Genomic DNA, 16400 nt, shown 5'->3' with positions numbered 1-16400 from the left:
AAGGATAGTGCATTATGCATACAAGGTCGGACAATTAAGTTCACGAACTCATCCCAGAAAAAGTGCTGCATACCTCATTGCTGAATATCACTATGGTCACCTTTGAGGTACTCCCCTTGGGAAGCTATGCACTGATGCCAGGTCCTAGTCCACCCTTCAAAGCAATTTTGGAACTCTTTTTCTGGAATGGCCATCAAAGCTGTTGTATCACCCTCGATTTCCTGAATGTCATCAAAATGTCTTCCTTTTCAATAATTCCTTTACCTTTGGGTAAAGAAAGAAGTCATTGTGGGCCAGGTCAGGTGAGTAATGGAGGGTGTCCCAATACAGTTATTTGTTTACTCGCTAAAAACTCCCTCACAGACAGTGCCATGTGAGCTGGTGCATTGTTGTGATGCAAGACCCTTGAATTGTTGGCGAAAAGTTCAAGTCGTCTAACTTTTTCATGCAGCCTTTTCAGCACTTCCAAATATAAACTTGGTTAACTGTCCAGTTGGTAGAAATTCATAGTGCATAATCCCTCTCAGATCAAAAAAGGTTAGCAACATCATTGCAACAAGATTGCGAACTTAGTTTTCAGACCTCTTATAATGCATATAAATGAGAAGGTTAATGTATGTGACTGAGTTAACTGAATTTTGACAAATAGGAGTCAAAAAATCTTGTGCACTGATTACTTTGAGAGCCCAGAGAGGAGGTGATAGTGTCTGATAGGTTCAGGTTTGGGTCAGTAGATGATTCCACTAATCCAATACCATTTGGTAGCTGCCTGGTGGGTAAAGGAATGAGTTTTAGTTCAGACAGATCCCTGAGCTAAAAACTGGTTAGGTAACTTTAACTCTTCTATTTTCTTAATTCTCCAATGTACTAACTTTTAAAATACTATCAGTTTTGCATCCAGAGCAATTTTAAAATCTGTCCCATCCTTTCACCACTCTCCCTAATACCACTACTCTACTTTAGATATTTATCAAGCTCTACTTTTTCAATAGTTTTCTGATTAGTTTTCAGGACTCCACTTTCTTTCTATTCTAAATATATTCCTTATATTACCTGACGGAGTTCTCCTTCTAAAGTATATGCCACTTCTCTGATAAACATAGTAGTTTACTCCACACTTTAGATTTAGTCAATGCCATGTCTGGTCTCCAGGCCAAATCAGGCCGAATTGTGGGCTGGGGCCTATTAAAGATGTTTAGCAAATAGTAACTTATTTATCCAGCATACATAATTTGACAGGATTATTGATTATAATCAATAATCAAATAGATTATTTGAACCTGTTAGTTACTACTTACATAAAATGGATTTCAAATAGTTATTATGGTAAACTTGAATTTATTAGTAACTGTGATTGAAGCTGTATATAATTAATATATACCAAGCTTTAAGAATCATTGAAACTTGTATCTTGAAATTTGGTATTATGAATTATTAACTAAAAATAAAACTAGATAAGAATATAATATTTTTATATATTTGGAGAGTCTCTGATTTAGTGTTTCTTACCAAAAATGGATTATCTTGTCACACTATTACTGGGAAGTATGGCAGTCATACTTAGATATTTCTATCATATGAATCAGTGCTAGAAAATAACAACAAAGTTGGATGCTTCTTTTTTTTTCTTTTTAAATTTTTTAACTATGTTTTTCCAGGACCCATCAGCTCCAAGTCAAATAGTTGTTTCAATCTAGTTGTGGAGGGCGCAACTCACAGTGGCCCATGTGGGGATCGAACTGGCAACCTTGTTAAGAGCACCGCGCTCTAACCAACTGAGCTAACCGGCTGCCCCTGGATATTTCTTTCTTAAATTATTTTCTGTTGTCCAAAGGAAACAGTGACATTATAGCATGATATTTGAAGTCCTTCATATTCTAATCCTTACTGACATTTTTATGCTGACTTTCTCTCACTTCTGCCATAAACTTCATGCCTCCATATACTCCATCTGTGGCCAAGCTACAGCCACCATAGCACAATTATTTAGCAGTTTAAGTCCAATCTCCTTCAGAAGCCACTTCAATTTTCTCCACAGTGTCTCTGGCAATCATTCACCACTTTCTGTGGTGGCCCTTGAAAGTGAGTGATACTTCTTTGAGAGCACTCATACTTCTTTCATAGCACTCATCACATTTAGTTGAGGGAACACCTCCACAGTGATACTCTGTGCTACCTCAGAGTAAGGATAATGCTGTATTCTGTGTATCCCAAGGCCTTCAAGAAGAGCATTGGGCCCATAGGAAGCATTGAACACATGTGTAAATAATTAAAATAGGAGGCACATATATGTGAGATACTTTTGCTCCTGTCTGTGTATCAAAACCATCAGCAGAATTTTGTGAACATACAGGTACCTGGCTTCCATATGAGACCTACTAAATCAGTATCTCACAGGAGTGCGTCTAGATTTTTGCACTTAGCTCCATAGATGATTCTAATGTGGGAACAATTGAGTTTGTAAAAGAATGGGTCAGTATAGACTAGAACTAGAAAGTTTATAGAGAAGAGGCTGTACATCAAACTTTGAAGTGTTGGGGTGGAAAATTTTTCCTCTACCCTTCTAGGTTCTTTTGGTTGGTCTAATAATTTAATTGACATAAGGCAGATTAATAGAAAAAAACTCAAATTTATTTTCATATGTATGGGAACCCCACATGCATGAGAGAGTCAGAGAACCCACACACATCAGAAGTTCAGAGATAGAAAGGGAAATGAGGTATACATGACGTACTGAGCTAAAGAATGAGGTAAGAGGCCTGAGGCTTCAGAGAGGAGGAGGGTAATTCACAGGATGATAGGAAGAGAAGATGTTCAATAATTAGATATTTTCCCTGACATATTGATAGGTCATAAAAAGTTATTTCTGATATTAACTCTTATTATGGGTAAGACCCCAATTTAGATTTTTTTCTAGGTAATTAAGGGAGGGGCAGAAGTTTATCCTGGACCCAAAGGGTATTGATTATCTTCAGCTCAAAATAACCCATATGCCAAAGTGTCGTATTGGGGGGGGGGGCTGTTTTGAATCCCTTTAGAAGACTTTTTGGTGAAAGATATATCAGGTCAAGTAAAAAAAATAAAATAAAATAAAAAAGGCAAAAGTATGGATAAGAATGTCAGGAGACCGTAGGAGACATAATAGAAGGTTTATGTGAGAGTAATGCTTGCTAACTGTGGATAAGCATGGTAGGCCCAGATTATGGAAGACTGAAAATTTATGTACAGTTGCGCAGAAACGGACAATCTTAGATATGGGCACATCACTGAATCTTGTTATGGCAGTGTATGCTCAGGAAGAGGGCAGCTCGATTATGAAAAACAAAGACCTTATTCATAAGAAACATTTCTTTGAAGTCTTTCTTCAGAAATCTACCAATTAAAGAATCAGAATTTTAGAGCTAAAAATACATATTTAGCCTTTGCCTTTAAGTAGAATTCCACAGGAAACTAGCTCTTCTTTGAAAAATGAAATGGTTCCGTGGTTAAGTAAGTTTGAGATACTAGATCTAATGGTATATTTCCTTTCTAAAATATGTTGAGTGAACAGGTTTTCTTTTAACTATAAGACTCCTTAAAGCCTGAAATATGGTGATTTATATCATAAACCTCTAAGAGGGAAATATAGTCAGCAAGACTTCCCAAACTCTTCGTTGGGAACAGCTTGTCAATATGTCAATGGGCACTGAATGCTTTTTCAGAGAAGTTCAGGAGGCACATTACTGTATACAAGCTTAAAGAAATGACCTTTGGAATTAAGCACTTGGGTTCAAAACCTGACTTTAAGCTGTGAACTGATTTAAGTCAACTTCATTATTCCCAATTATTTTCTTTTTTGGTGAGGGTAGATCTTGTCCCACCCTCATGTCCTTCTCCCACATACAAGAGATGACAAGTTACAATGAGACCAAGATTCAGACTGGATCCTTCCATAGATACAAATATTTCTTAGCACACAATCAAACATGAGACATCAAATCTGTGTTACATGTGAATTTGAGGTAAACATCTCTGTCCTTTTAGACTCCTCAACTAGACTTTTCATGAGAGGGTTAATTCAAAACAGATGTGACAGTCTTCTATGCAGGAAAGATTCTGCTCAACTCCTAGTCAGAATCATGTGGCAGAATCCTGTTTTAATGAATGAACATAAGATCCAATTTTATCCTAAGCCCAGAGCGCCCACATGGGAAGCAGGCTCTGGGATAGGGTTAGGAGTGCAAAAGGAGTCCATACATGAAGGAAAAGAGAGTAGTGTGGGCAGACCTGACACAGCTCAGTGTGGTCAGCCCACACACTCCTCGAGGCTGTTTAGGGAGTCCTCTACTCTGTGTCAGCTGCAGCACTGCTCCAAAGTGTATAGTTTGCTGACATCAGAGATTCATAAATCCTCCTTTATCACCACTTATGCTAATTAGCAAAGTGTCCAGTGCTGGTCAGAGATGAAAATATTCTGAGCTGTAGATGTTGGCTCTGAGTGTGGAATTCTGATCAGAGTTCTTCAAATGCCAAGTAACCACCTGTAAGTATGTATTCTTAATGAAAACACTTCAAATATTAAAAAACTACTTCAAAGGTGTAGATTAAAAGCTAACATACACAATGCTGTCTATGCCAAAATGTTATTAAAGTAAATCAGATATAATGTAAGATTTCCCCACTTACTATCTGTGTGTACTTCAGCAATATACTTAATCCCTTAAAGCTTCAACTTCTTCCTTTGAAAAATAAAGATAATGATAGTTTTTACCCCGTTAGATTGTGGGGTGAGTGCTTAACAAAGGGCATGATGAATAATGACACTTGATAAAAGTCACCTGTTACTTTATGTTTGCAGGGGAGGAACATGTAATTGGGGGTAAAATAAATGATCAAAGTTATCTTGGCTTGTTGATGATAGAGCAAGAGAGACTCCGAGTTACGGATATTGATGGTCTGAACAATATTTATTTGAAATGCATGTATTACTAGAAAGATTAGAGTTCTTAATCATGCTTACTGTAATGGCAATCAATCAGTTGATTTCCATCTGGATAAGATCTGTATGATTATGAGATTGGAAATTTTGATTTGGGAATAGAAAGGAGACATATATTTTTGGACTATTAGATTCTAAGTCCAAGATTGTGAATGTCCAGGTGGCACATGCATTTCATGGAGGATAAGAGAGATATACTATGTGGAGGTGGAAAGGAGTTAGAAAAGGACATAGAAAGATGTCAAAGAAAATGTGATTTAGAAGTTTACTTCAGAACTTGCATGCTGTGCTATGTGCTGATCATCATCCTTCAATTAACATTTGCAATATTACACGTTTTATAATTCCTGTGCAATATGTATCATTACAAGACAGTCCATTTAGCCTGGTCCTTTGAGAATGAATTAGTCTTTTGAATCTAGATTGAAATATTTTTCAAACTTCTAAATTCAGTGACTCATTTATTAATAAAAGATTGCATTGAATTAATGTAGTGTTTTAAGATGACAATGGATTATTGATTTTTGCCTATACAACTCAGATTTTCTATCAATATATTTCATTACAATACTGGTGAATGTTGTGTCTGGAATTGTACTTTGAAAATTAGCTTATTCTAGAACTGACAGTCTATCAATGGCTATCTAATTACAGGAATTTTACCTGAATTTATACAGTATTTTCATGCTTAAAACTATGCTGATGATGTGATTTATTTGTCTTTATGGGTTTACTTGTTTCTTATTCTCTCAACCCACTTTCTGTATATAGTATTATTTGGGGATGATATCTCAACTGTAGTTACCTCAATATTCCCTAATGTAGCTCTACAAAGAGTATTAACACCATTATTATTTGATTACTTGTTCCACACCTCCTTTAAATAGTTTGACTGTGTTATCATATCTCTTTGATATTAGCTTCCCATTATTATAATTATATTTTGACAGCCTGTATTATATATCCCATCTAAAATATTTCATTTGTCTGATTGTATAAGTTGTGTTTTGATTATGCTTGATTCATTTTTAATCATAAGAATAATCGTTGATGTCAGTAATACTTTTTTTATCAAGTAGAGAATTATTATTTTTTGATATTTGATAGTCTGAGGGAAAACTTTTCTATGGGCAAACATTGCCACCTTGCTTAGATATGAGAAAAATAAGATGATAAAGGGTGGGTGATACTGTTAAGTATTTGCCTATTTTACTGTGTAGCATGTGTACCTACAGATAATACGCATGCAGTACATACACATGACACATATATTTATATTTATATTTATATTCGCCTATCTCTCTCTTAAAAACTTTTAATTTAGTCTTGAATTATCCTGCCAATAAAGTGAAAAGTCATTAAGTGAACAAAAATATTTCCATTAATTTTAAGGGAAAAAAATTATGCATTCTATGCCAACCCAAGACATCAGTAAAATGTTCACAAACAGAAAAATCTATCAACTGAAAAATAGCAAGTTATATAAGAAAAAGAAAAATCCATTTGGAAGTAAATCATTCACAAGGAAAATTTAAAGTAATGAAAGTTTTTCTTATTTTTGCAATAGTTTCTTTAACAAATGTTCAACCATTTTGTGGCCGTGGTCATTTTGCACATAAGTGTTTACTTCTAAAGATAGAACATAGGAAAACACGTTCCAGAACAAGATAGGTACAAAACAGGAGACTCTGAGCCTGTTGAAATACATGGAAATAATGCCTGACACATGCGCAGTACTGACGGGCAAGTCATAGACGATGACTTGGAAGGGAACGATGCAAAAATGTTCCATATGACTGTCTCCAACCAAACACTGTGGTAGTTAAATCAGTATTTGTCATTGCCCACAACTATAATTTAGAATATTACATTTTAGAGTATATTTATTTAATTGTGTGTGTGTGTGTGTGTGTGTAAAAATATACCCCCAAAGTCAGAGAAATTATTGTCAGAAAAGTCTTTAAACCTGTGATATAATTCTGTTACTTACTTTTAAATGCTAACACAAACCGCTATTATCTATTTAAAACACCTTGTATTTATTTGAAACAAATGCCATTCATGGGCTTAGAAGAACATCAGACTGTGAGGTAAGGTGTGCCCTAGCTCACAGTAAGCCTGGAGGAGGAGGGATGAGTTAGCAGGGCAGTCAATATTCAAAACAAGCAATCCAAAATTAAACATTACAGTTCTTTCTATACATTGATATCTGTCAAATACACGGACTTCATTTTTACTTTTAGAAGTTTCAGCTATTGATGTAGCTATAATTTGTATGTAGTCTGATTTCCCACTTATTTATAATTGCATAATGATGCTATGTATATAAACCTTTACTGTAATAGTTATTTTACATTCAATTACAATTACAAAATATTTGATATATCTTAGTGATATTCAATTTCACAATTAAATGAGTTGCAATTGATTTTGCTTACATCTCGGATCAATTTTAATGGCCAGAATTTCTAGTTTTGGCAATATTTTTAAAAGTCATATTTCACCTTTTCATATATTTGCTTTGAAAGATTTATTGTGATTTTTTCTCCTTTATTTTAGCAATAATTCTTGAATTTTATTATTGTTTGACTCCTTTTAAATCCGTGAATCTATATTAAAGTCTGCATGTTTATATTATTAAGGAGAAAGAAGTTTTATATTGATTATTGATTTACTACTATATCTTTTAACTGTTCAAATCAGTACAGTGAACACTGAAGCAAAGACATATTAAAAGTGCTTTTGATATTTATTTGCAAAACTAGAGACAAGGTGTAACATGTATAGTCTATGACTCTTGACCTTGTATTTTATGATGGTTATTTGATCTGAATTTTGATCAACTATCCACATACCTATGTGCACCACTAGTTAATTAAATACAAGTTTTATAGTCACCTTTTTACAACATGGGGTAGGGGAACAAAGAAGAAATGTGAGAGTGAGCGATGTTAGCCTATTGTGGTAAGATGTACTAGTTAAACCCCAAGTCTTTTATCCTTTCCTGCCAGTGTGGTCCTACATATGACTAAATTCTCACATATGACATGTGAGTGAACTGATGGGTTCAACTTCTGGTTCAACTAATTAAGATGCTTACCCTGGACTTGCTCTTCCTCTCTCATTCTGATGATTGAAAATGGCAACAACTGAAAAAATCTTGGAAGTGGCACATTAAGAATGGAAGAATTGTCTTGCTAGCCTGGGTCCAGGGGTCACTTTGCCGATATGGAATCATCTCTCTCTACTGTGGACTATTATGTGAGGAAGGAAAGTACAGTTCTTTGTTCTTTGACCAGTGTATTTTTCAGTCACTTGATTACAGTAGCTTAGCCTTCAGTCTAACTAAAGCAACTATGCAGTTTTTCTGGTGGTGAATGTTGGATGGCCATATACTTGTCCAAACTGTCAACTTCTGAGGATAACATGGGGTTCAATTAATAATGAATATAGGAAAACAGGTGTGAATTGGTAGTATTAGGACGAAGGGGGAAGAGACAATGATTCAAAGCTGCACTCTTGGAAAGCCACTTTTCTTTCCCTACAGTGGCAGTCTTATTGTGTCACTTATCTAACCATGTTATAAGGCTCCCTCACAGATTAAGACCTTTCTCCATTTAGTTTATAATAGGTGCTATTATTTTATGACTCAACATTTCACATAATGGAGACATTTTTCCTCACTGAAATATTTAAAGAGTAAAATAAAAGATTGAGAAAAATTGTCACCCCAAGGTCCTTCCTTCATAGAAGACCCACATTATACTGACCCTGCTGTCAGTTGCCATGGGGTTTCCATATGGTCTTAGCACAGAGTTTTTCTAGGTCTCTGCTCCCAAGAATCTTGTATTCTCTAATTAGCCTCTCTGAGTTTGGAATTCTCATTCAACAATGAGACTAAGACTGTTTAATTCACATTGTGATTGTGAAGATTAAAAGAAAGCACATAAGGCGTTTATCATAGTGTCTGGCCAATGAAACCCAGTCTCAATAGGCAGTGGGGATAAACAAAAGTTAGTCCTAAAATTCCTGAAACTAGACACATCTAAAGCAGAATTCTTCATCACTTTAAAACTTGTACATCTTTCTATGGTATTTGTTTCTTTGTGGGGGAGTGTGGGTGGTTAATATCAAGAGACATTCTGATACTCCCACTTGAGAATCTCCAGCTTCTCTTTTATCCCCATCCCTCACTTCCATTAGGTCACTACAGCCTGTGATTTCTATCTCTTGGACCCTGTCCTTTTCTCCCTTTACACTGCTGCTATAGCAGTTCCAGCTTTTCTTGGGATTGAATAATTGCACAGTATTTTAACCATTTCTTTACCTCCAATATCATATTTTTTCCTGCAGTCAATCCTCCATATTGCTATACAAATATTTTTTCAAAGAAGGTAACACTGTTTATTTTTAATTAAAAAAAAATCTAAGCTTAATGTAAAAATGTTGTGAAAAAATTAGAATGCAAAGAGTAAATTAAAATATGTCTTATTGTTTTGTTATCTAGAGATGCTATTTTCTTCTATGCAGGTATGTAGTAATATGGGAACATTTGTATTTGTAAATGGCATCACATTATACATACAGTCAAACTTGGATTCAAGTCCTGGATAAAAAGAATTACGGATTTTATTTACTCCTCAAATAGCTAATTTCATTTCTACTATGTTTGGTAAAGTAAAGAACTCTTGAATTCACATCTCTTAAAACAGAGCCATATTAATTGACGAGGGAACATTTCTTTTGATAATATCATCACATGATGGAATGGGTTGCATGGTTATCTCCTAAAAAGATACGTGCATGTCCTAATTCCTGGAGCCTGTAAATGTTAACTTATTTGGTAAAAGAGTCTTTAGGGATGTAATTAAGTAAAGGATTTTTGAGATGATGAGATAATCTTGGATTATCGGGGGGCGGGAAGAGGGGGTCCTAAATTCAATGACAAGTACCCTTATGAGAAAAGAAGACACAGACACACAGGGGAAAAGGTGAGGTGAAAATGGAGGCAGAAATTAGGATTCTGTGGCCATAAGCCAAAGAAGCCAAAGAATGCTGACACCTGCCAGAAATTGGAAGAGGCAAGGAAGAATTCTCCCCTAGCACTAGACTGTAACCCTGCTGACACTTTGATTTCAGAAGTCTACTATCGAGAATTGCAATAAAATAAATTTCTGTTGTTTTAAGCCACCCAGTGTGACAATTTATACAGCAGTTCACAAAGAAAATACACATGGCACATTAATAGGTGTTTTCCCAACTAACATTATGCAAGGAGCCTATACTTATGTCAAAAATTTTCTTATAGCAAAAAGATATGCACAATGAGATATTTTAATGAATGAAATTTACTTTTGATAAAGAGAATAACAGGGATAGGACTTACTATTGTTTTAGTTTTCTACAGCTGCATAAAAGTTGCCATAAACTTAGTTGCTTAGAGCAGCGCAAATTTAATATCTCACAGTTATGTAAGTCAGAAGTGTAGGCATAGCATGACTCAATTCTCTACTTAGTGGTCTCACTAGGCTGAAATGAAAGTGTTGTCTGCAGAATTCTCACCGGGGTGGTCAGGCCCCTCTAAGAAGCTCACTTGTAGGCAGAATTAATCCGCTTGCCACTGTATCACTGATGTACCTGTTTTCTTGCTACCTGTGGGTTGGGAACAGCTGTCTTCTCCTAAAAGCCCCCTGCATCTGTAAAGTCAGCAATGATATGAATCCTTCTCATTCTTTGAATGTCTCTGAATTCATCTTTTGCAAATAGCTGGAGAAAAAGCTTTTATTTTAAAAGATTTATGTGATCACCACCCAGACAATCTCTCTGTCTTAACCTCAACTGATTTGGGATTTTAATTACATCTGCACAATCCTTTCACAGCAAGTACTTAGCTTAGTGTTTGATTGCCACTTGGAAAAGGCATGTGTACTCCAGGACATGGGAATGTTATGGGAGATATCATAGACTTCTGCCTACAGTAATACTGCTGCTTGAAACAACTGAAAAAATAGGTAAAATGTATGACACAATAGTTTTCATGTCATTAAACATCAGGCAATGATAGATGGTGGTTCCTAAGAGATGTGGGGAAATGGGGTGAATCCTATGATTTCTTACTACCTGGAGAGGGTTTCCAGGCTATCACACAAGGAGAAGAAGTCCAGTAAAAGCCCAACTGTTTCTCTAAGCTGAGGAGATGGAGCTGAGAGGCAAAGGGAAGAGTTCTGGAGAAGAAAGAGGGATACAGATATAGAACTCTTGAAATTGCAATGGATTCCCTTCATGTATTCAACTGAGCACTGATCAGCATATGCACAGGTGAAATTAGCCATGTTTTGAGAGAAAACCACTCAAAAGGATTAATGGATTGAAGAAATAATCTCAAGGATTTACACAAGGCTGGAAATAGTTCCTACCAGACACAGTGAGAAATGTCATAGTTTGTGGCCTACTGGGTAGAGTACTCTGAAGTGTGTTACTTAATAGTGGGCTAACATAAGCCCAATACTAAATTCTGTTCACTCCCTATGTGATAAAGCTTAAAAGCATTAAAGGATGAAACTGTTCCAAGCAAATTAACTGCAGTCCAGAAAAAAACAAAAAACAAAAAAAAAAATCAAGACTATTTGAGTATAAAAATAGCACTCAACAAGGTCAAATTTTATAATGTCTGGTAGCCAATTAAAAACAAAGTTGTAGGCATGGAAGAAAATCAGGAAAATATGACCCATAATGAAGACAAAATCAATCAAGAGAAACACAACATAGAAATGGCATAGATTATAGATTTAATAGATGAGGACAAGAAAACAGTCATTGTAGCTGTGTTATATATGTTCAAGAATGAAGGGAAAAAAAGGTTATGGAGAAATGTGGAAGATCTAAAAAAAAGAAGCCTAAAATTAAATTTCCAGACACAAGAATTACAATGTCTAAAATGAAAAATATACTGAATGGGATTAATAAAATCCTGCAGAAGAAAAAAATAACAGAGACACCCAATATTGGGTGTTGAATTTAAACACCCGATATTGTTAAGATGTGAAATTTCTTCATATTCTCCCCATAAATTGGTATATATATATTCAATGTAATCTCAATTAAAATCCCATCAAAGCTTTTCTATAGAAGTTGACAAGCTGCTTCTAAAAGTCATATGGAAATTCAAAGTCTAGAGTAACCAAACTTTGACAAAGAAATAGAAATTTTAAGGGTTTACACTATCTAATACCCATTCTTATTTAAAGCTACAGTAATCAAGACCAGTGGTATTTGCCTAAGGATAGACAAATAGACGAGTCAAACAGAGTAGAGACTACAGAATTAGAACCATATATTGAATTCGGACAGAGAAGCAAAGGCAATTTAGTGGATAAAGGATAGTCCTTTTAGTAACTTGTATCAAAACAACTGGATATTTATATGCAAAAACATGAATTTCAATCCATATCTCTCACTATATACAAAATTAGCTTAAATGATTTATAGAATTAAAATAAATCATACAACTATAGGTCTTTTAGAAGAAAACTTAAGAGAAAATACAGTCTTGAGTTAGGCAAATATTTCTTTGATATAACACAAAAATCATTATCTATTAAAGAGTAAATGGATAAATTAAGCCCATCAAAAATAAAAACTTCTGCTCTTTAAAACACATTTATAAGAAAACGAAAAGAGAGGGACTAGACCATCTATACTGAATTACTTTAGCAGTGACCCAAACCTGACTGGCCACTTCCAGTTAGCTACCTTGAGAGGATATGAGGGGAAGCTTGAAGGTTGATCTGGAGAGGTTGATGAGTGAGGGATTTCTTTACAGAGAGAAAGAGGCCTGTTAGAGGACTCTATTTAATTATTTTTTCTCCATCCCATATAGTATGGGACTACTTCAAGGTCACCTTAAGCCAGTGAGCAAGTAAGGGACCTTTAGGAGAAAGCTCCTTGGAGACCTTGCCTATGAGCTCTGGGAGCAGGGGCAGGCAGAGACTAGGACCTGATTCATGTATTAAAAAAGGCTGAAGCTAAGAGACTAGCCAGTTGCCTAACAGCAGAGCAGGGGGAAAAGGCCATACTGCTTGTATGCTGCATACAAGAAATGCCCAGAAGTGTGCCTGCCTTTGTTCCCCAGGCATGGAACACACAGAAAGGAGTTAGCTAGCTGTGAGTTGTGCTGAAAGGAATTCACTGATTACCTGCAGGATATTATCCCAACAGATAGAGTCTGCTGTAGGGTGGATTGCCACAAGTTCAGAAATGACGATTTTCACAGCCAGCTGGAGGAGGCAACTCTCATTCTAGCAAACTGAAATCAGATAATCTTCCTGTGGGGATCACTGTGGAACCCACAAAAGGAACCTGAAGAGGACAAGTCAATAGTAGGCATTCGCTTCATCAGGGCAAGTTACATTTACTTGCTCCCTAATGACTAGAGCTGACTTATTCAATGAATTGGTTACACATTTATTCTAATTGAGTATTCAATGAATTGGTTACACATTTATTACATGGATGAACTCTCTATATTAATGAGATCTATTGCCTTGAATTGCTCAGAGGAATCTTTAACAATTGTTAAATGTTATTTGAGATAATGACATTAATATTGGAGTTTAGTAATTCAAGATAATTCTGATAACTAACACAAAGCTGTAATGATTTTCAATTGTGTCGCAGTTTTTATACCATATTTGTTCTTCCACTATTTAGGGTGTTATATAGTAATTGATTCTAATATGATCTTGATTGTACTGGATATACTTCTGATTCCCTTTTCCTTTGAAACTATATTCAATTTTTTAGCATAACCTTACTTGAACACATATTGGAAGTCACTGTCCTCTCCCCTGTGTTGGGCATCTTGCACAATTATAGGACAGATATCCCTTGAGAAACGTTACGGTTTTCAGTTGCCTTTGAAAGGGCACACTCTTCACATAAGCAGTTGTAAGGGTCTCTAATTACACCTCAGTTTCAGTCATTGTGGAGGTTGAATGCCTCTCTCCTCTGGTGCTCAGATGTTCACCTTGGTTGCCCTTGAGAGAGCATCCTCCTTTCTGTCAGCAGTTATACCATCCTGTCTCTCCTTGTAAAGGGAAATCTTTGTACCCTATATAGACTGTGTATTGACAGACTATTCTAGATATACATTCCAAATTTGATAGTTATTTTTGTTTGGATAAAATGAACTAACACATAAATTAAAATATATAATTTCTTTATTGTTTTCCTCTCATCTTAATATCAAAAGTGGTGCTGTCATAAGCTTTCTCCACACACAAAAGAATTATACATAATTCTCTTTCCATATATTTATTTGGAATGAATATTGAGAGAGAACAACAGCTTACAGCATATAACACTTATTGATTCTTACTATTATAAAACTGTATGGTAAGGGCTTGAAACACATTATTAGTTTTAATCTTAATAATTGATGTAAGTGCTATTAATGTTTCTACTAAACATAAAAGAACTGAGACACAAGATATTAAATAAATTACCGATGGTCATGCAGAGAGTGGCATAGCCAGAATTTGTACCTAGATTGTTTTATTTTAGTGCCTTTGAGATAATCCACTGTGAGCAGTTATTCTAAAATGCAAATCTGACCATGTTATTCACCACTGATGTTTTATAGGTCAGTGATGCCAATCTAAATTGGATTTAAAAAGCTGTTCACAACTTGGCCTTAATCTTCATTTCCAGCCACCACTCAACCTGCTTCTGATACAAACACACACAATTTCATCCTACACCAGAAAGGTTGGAACCACTTTCTTGGACAGGCTATGTTCTGTTATGCCTCTATACTTTGGAATGCAGGATTCCATCCATATTTAATCCTCTTCCCACCTTGACCACCTGGAACCTTTTTGCTCATTCTCTAAGACCTCATGCATGAAGACTTTTCTAATATTCACCCCCAGTCAGAATTAATTATATCTCTGGAGTGGGCTGACTGCTACTATAGAATAACATTTTGAAAAATAAATGTCACAAAGAGAAAGAAAGAAGTGTTAGGGTGGTATCTGTAGTAAAAAATGTGGCTAAGGAAAATAATTTTAGGACAGGAGATATTTTAGCATATTTAAATGTTTATGGGAAGGTTCTAGTAAACGAAAGGCTGAAATATTAATAATCCTTAGTGAGTGGCACCGAAGGTGATGTGAAGAGGTGGGATCCAGAGTAGTTAGCAGTATTTGCCATAAAGAGGGAATGCTGGGAAGAAAGATTATTTTAACATCCAGAAAGAACAGCCCAAGTGAACATGCAGGTAGGTGTGTACTGGGGAGCTGAGAAATTGAAAGAGTTCCTAATTTTCTGTGAATGAGTATAGGTCACTCTGAGTCAGGGAGGTCTTGTGGAGTCTGAGCGAAAGGGACAGAGAATAAGAAGTCCAAATCTCAATTCAGATTTTACATTTTTTAAAATGTCTTTTACTTTGTGAAGTAGTATATAAAATATAGAGAAATGGAAAAAAAAGGTAAACATTTTAAGGTGCTGCAGAGATGATATTTCTTAGTCACTTAGTGACATCTCCAAAACAGAATCTAATGAAATGTGTGGAGCAAAGAGGGGTAAGGATTCAGGTTCTCTATGGAGATATTTCTAGATGTTCTTTGCTTTGGAGAATCTACTTTTTGTTCCCTTAAAGATGCAGATCTTAATCAGATCAGTCATATTTCCCCCCACATCTGTAAGTTCTGCACAGTTAAGTCCAAAATGTTTATACTTTTACCATTATCAAATGTGTGATCAGATTTCCTCTGAAAAGAAAGTCAAACAAGAGACCATAAAAGGGCAGGGACTGTTTCTTCTTTCTCTTTATTTCTTATAACTCCCAGTTTAGTTTTCTGTGTATGATCAATAAATTCTGGTTGAAATGCTTTTCATGAAAACAGCTGTTCTTACTATTTTTTAACTACAGCATTCCTTTCTATAGTAGATTGATTAACACTGAAATTTCAGTGACTCTAATGAGCAGTTCTTTGATTTTCATTTTGTTGTGTCAGGGCCACTAGGATGCCACTTCAGAGCATTGTTTTCCCAGCTAGGGGTCTGGTTTCTCTTACTTGGGTAATTTAGAGAATTGCTTAGTTGTTCAAATTCATTCAAACAATAGCCACTTCTGATATCAAAGCATTTCTTTTTGTTACTTTTTGCTTGAAATAAGAAATTCAAAGCTCTGAAAATGTTACCCGCACAGTGACACTTTCCCAGAGAGAGATTAACATAGCAATAGGTGTCTTAGAACTGCAATCTCCTGCCATTCAAATGAATGTCAGGTTATGCTGGCCAGTGCATTCAAATATCCTAATAACCTCATCTATGTCATTTCCTGCTTTCAGAAACTGAAATACAATTCTTAATGTTTGTTTCATTGTCACACTGTCAACAGGGATACCTGATGCAAAGACTC

The sequence above is a fragment of the Rhinolophus ferrumequinum genome, chromosome 8 (genome assembly GCF_004115265.2).
Source record: "Rhinolophus ferrumequinum isolate MPI-CBG mRhiFer1 chromosome 8, mRhiFer1_v1.p, whole genome shotgun sequence".
In the NCBI taxonomy this organism is placed as follows: domain Eukaryota; kingdom Metazoa; phylum Chordata; class Mammalia; order Chiroptera; family Rhinolophidae; genus Rhinolophus; species Rhinolophus ferrumequinum.
Note: the sequence above shows the minus strand (reverse complement) of the source record.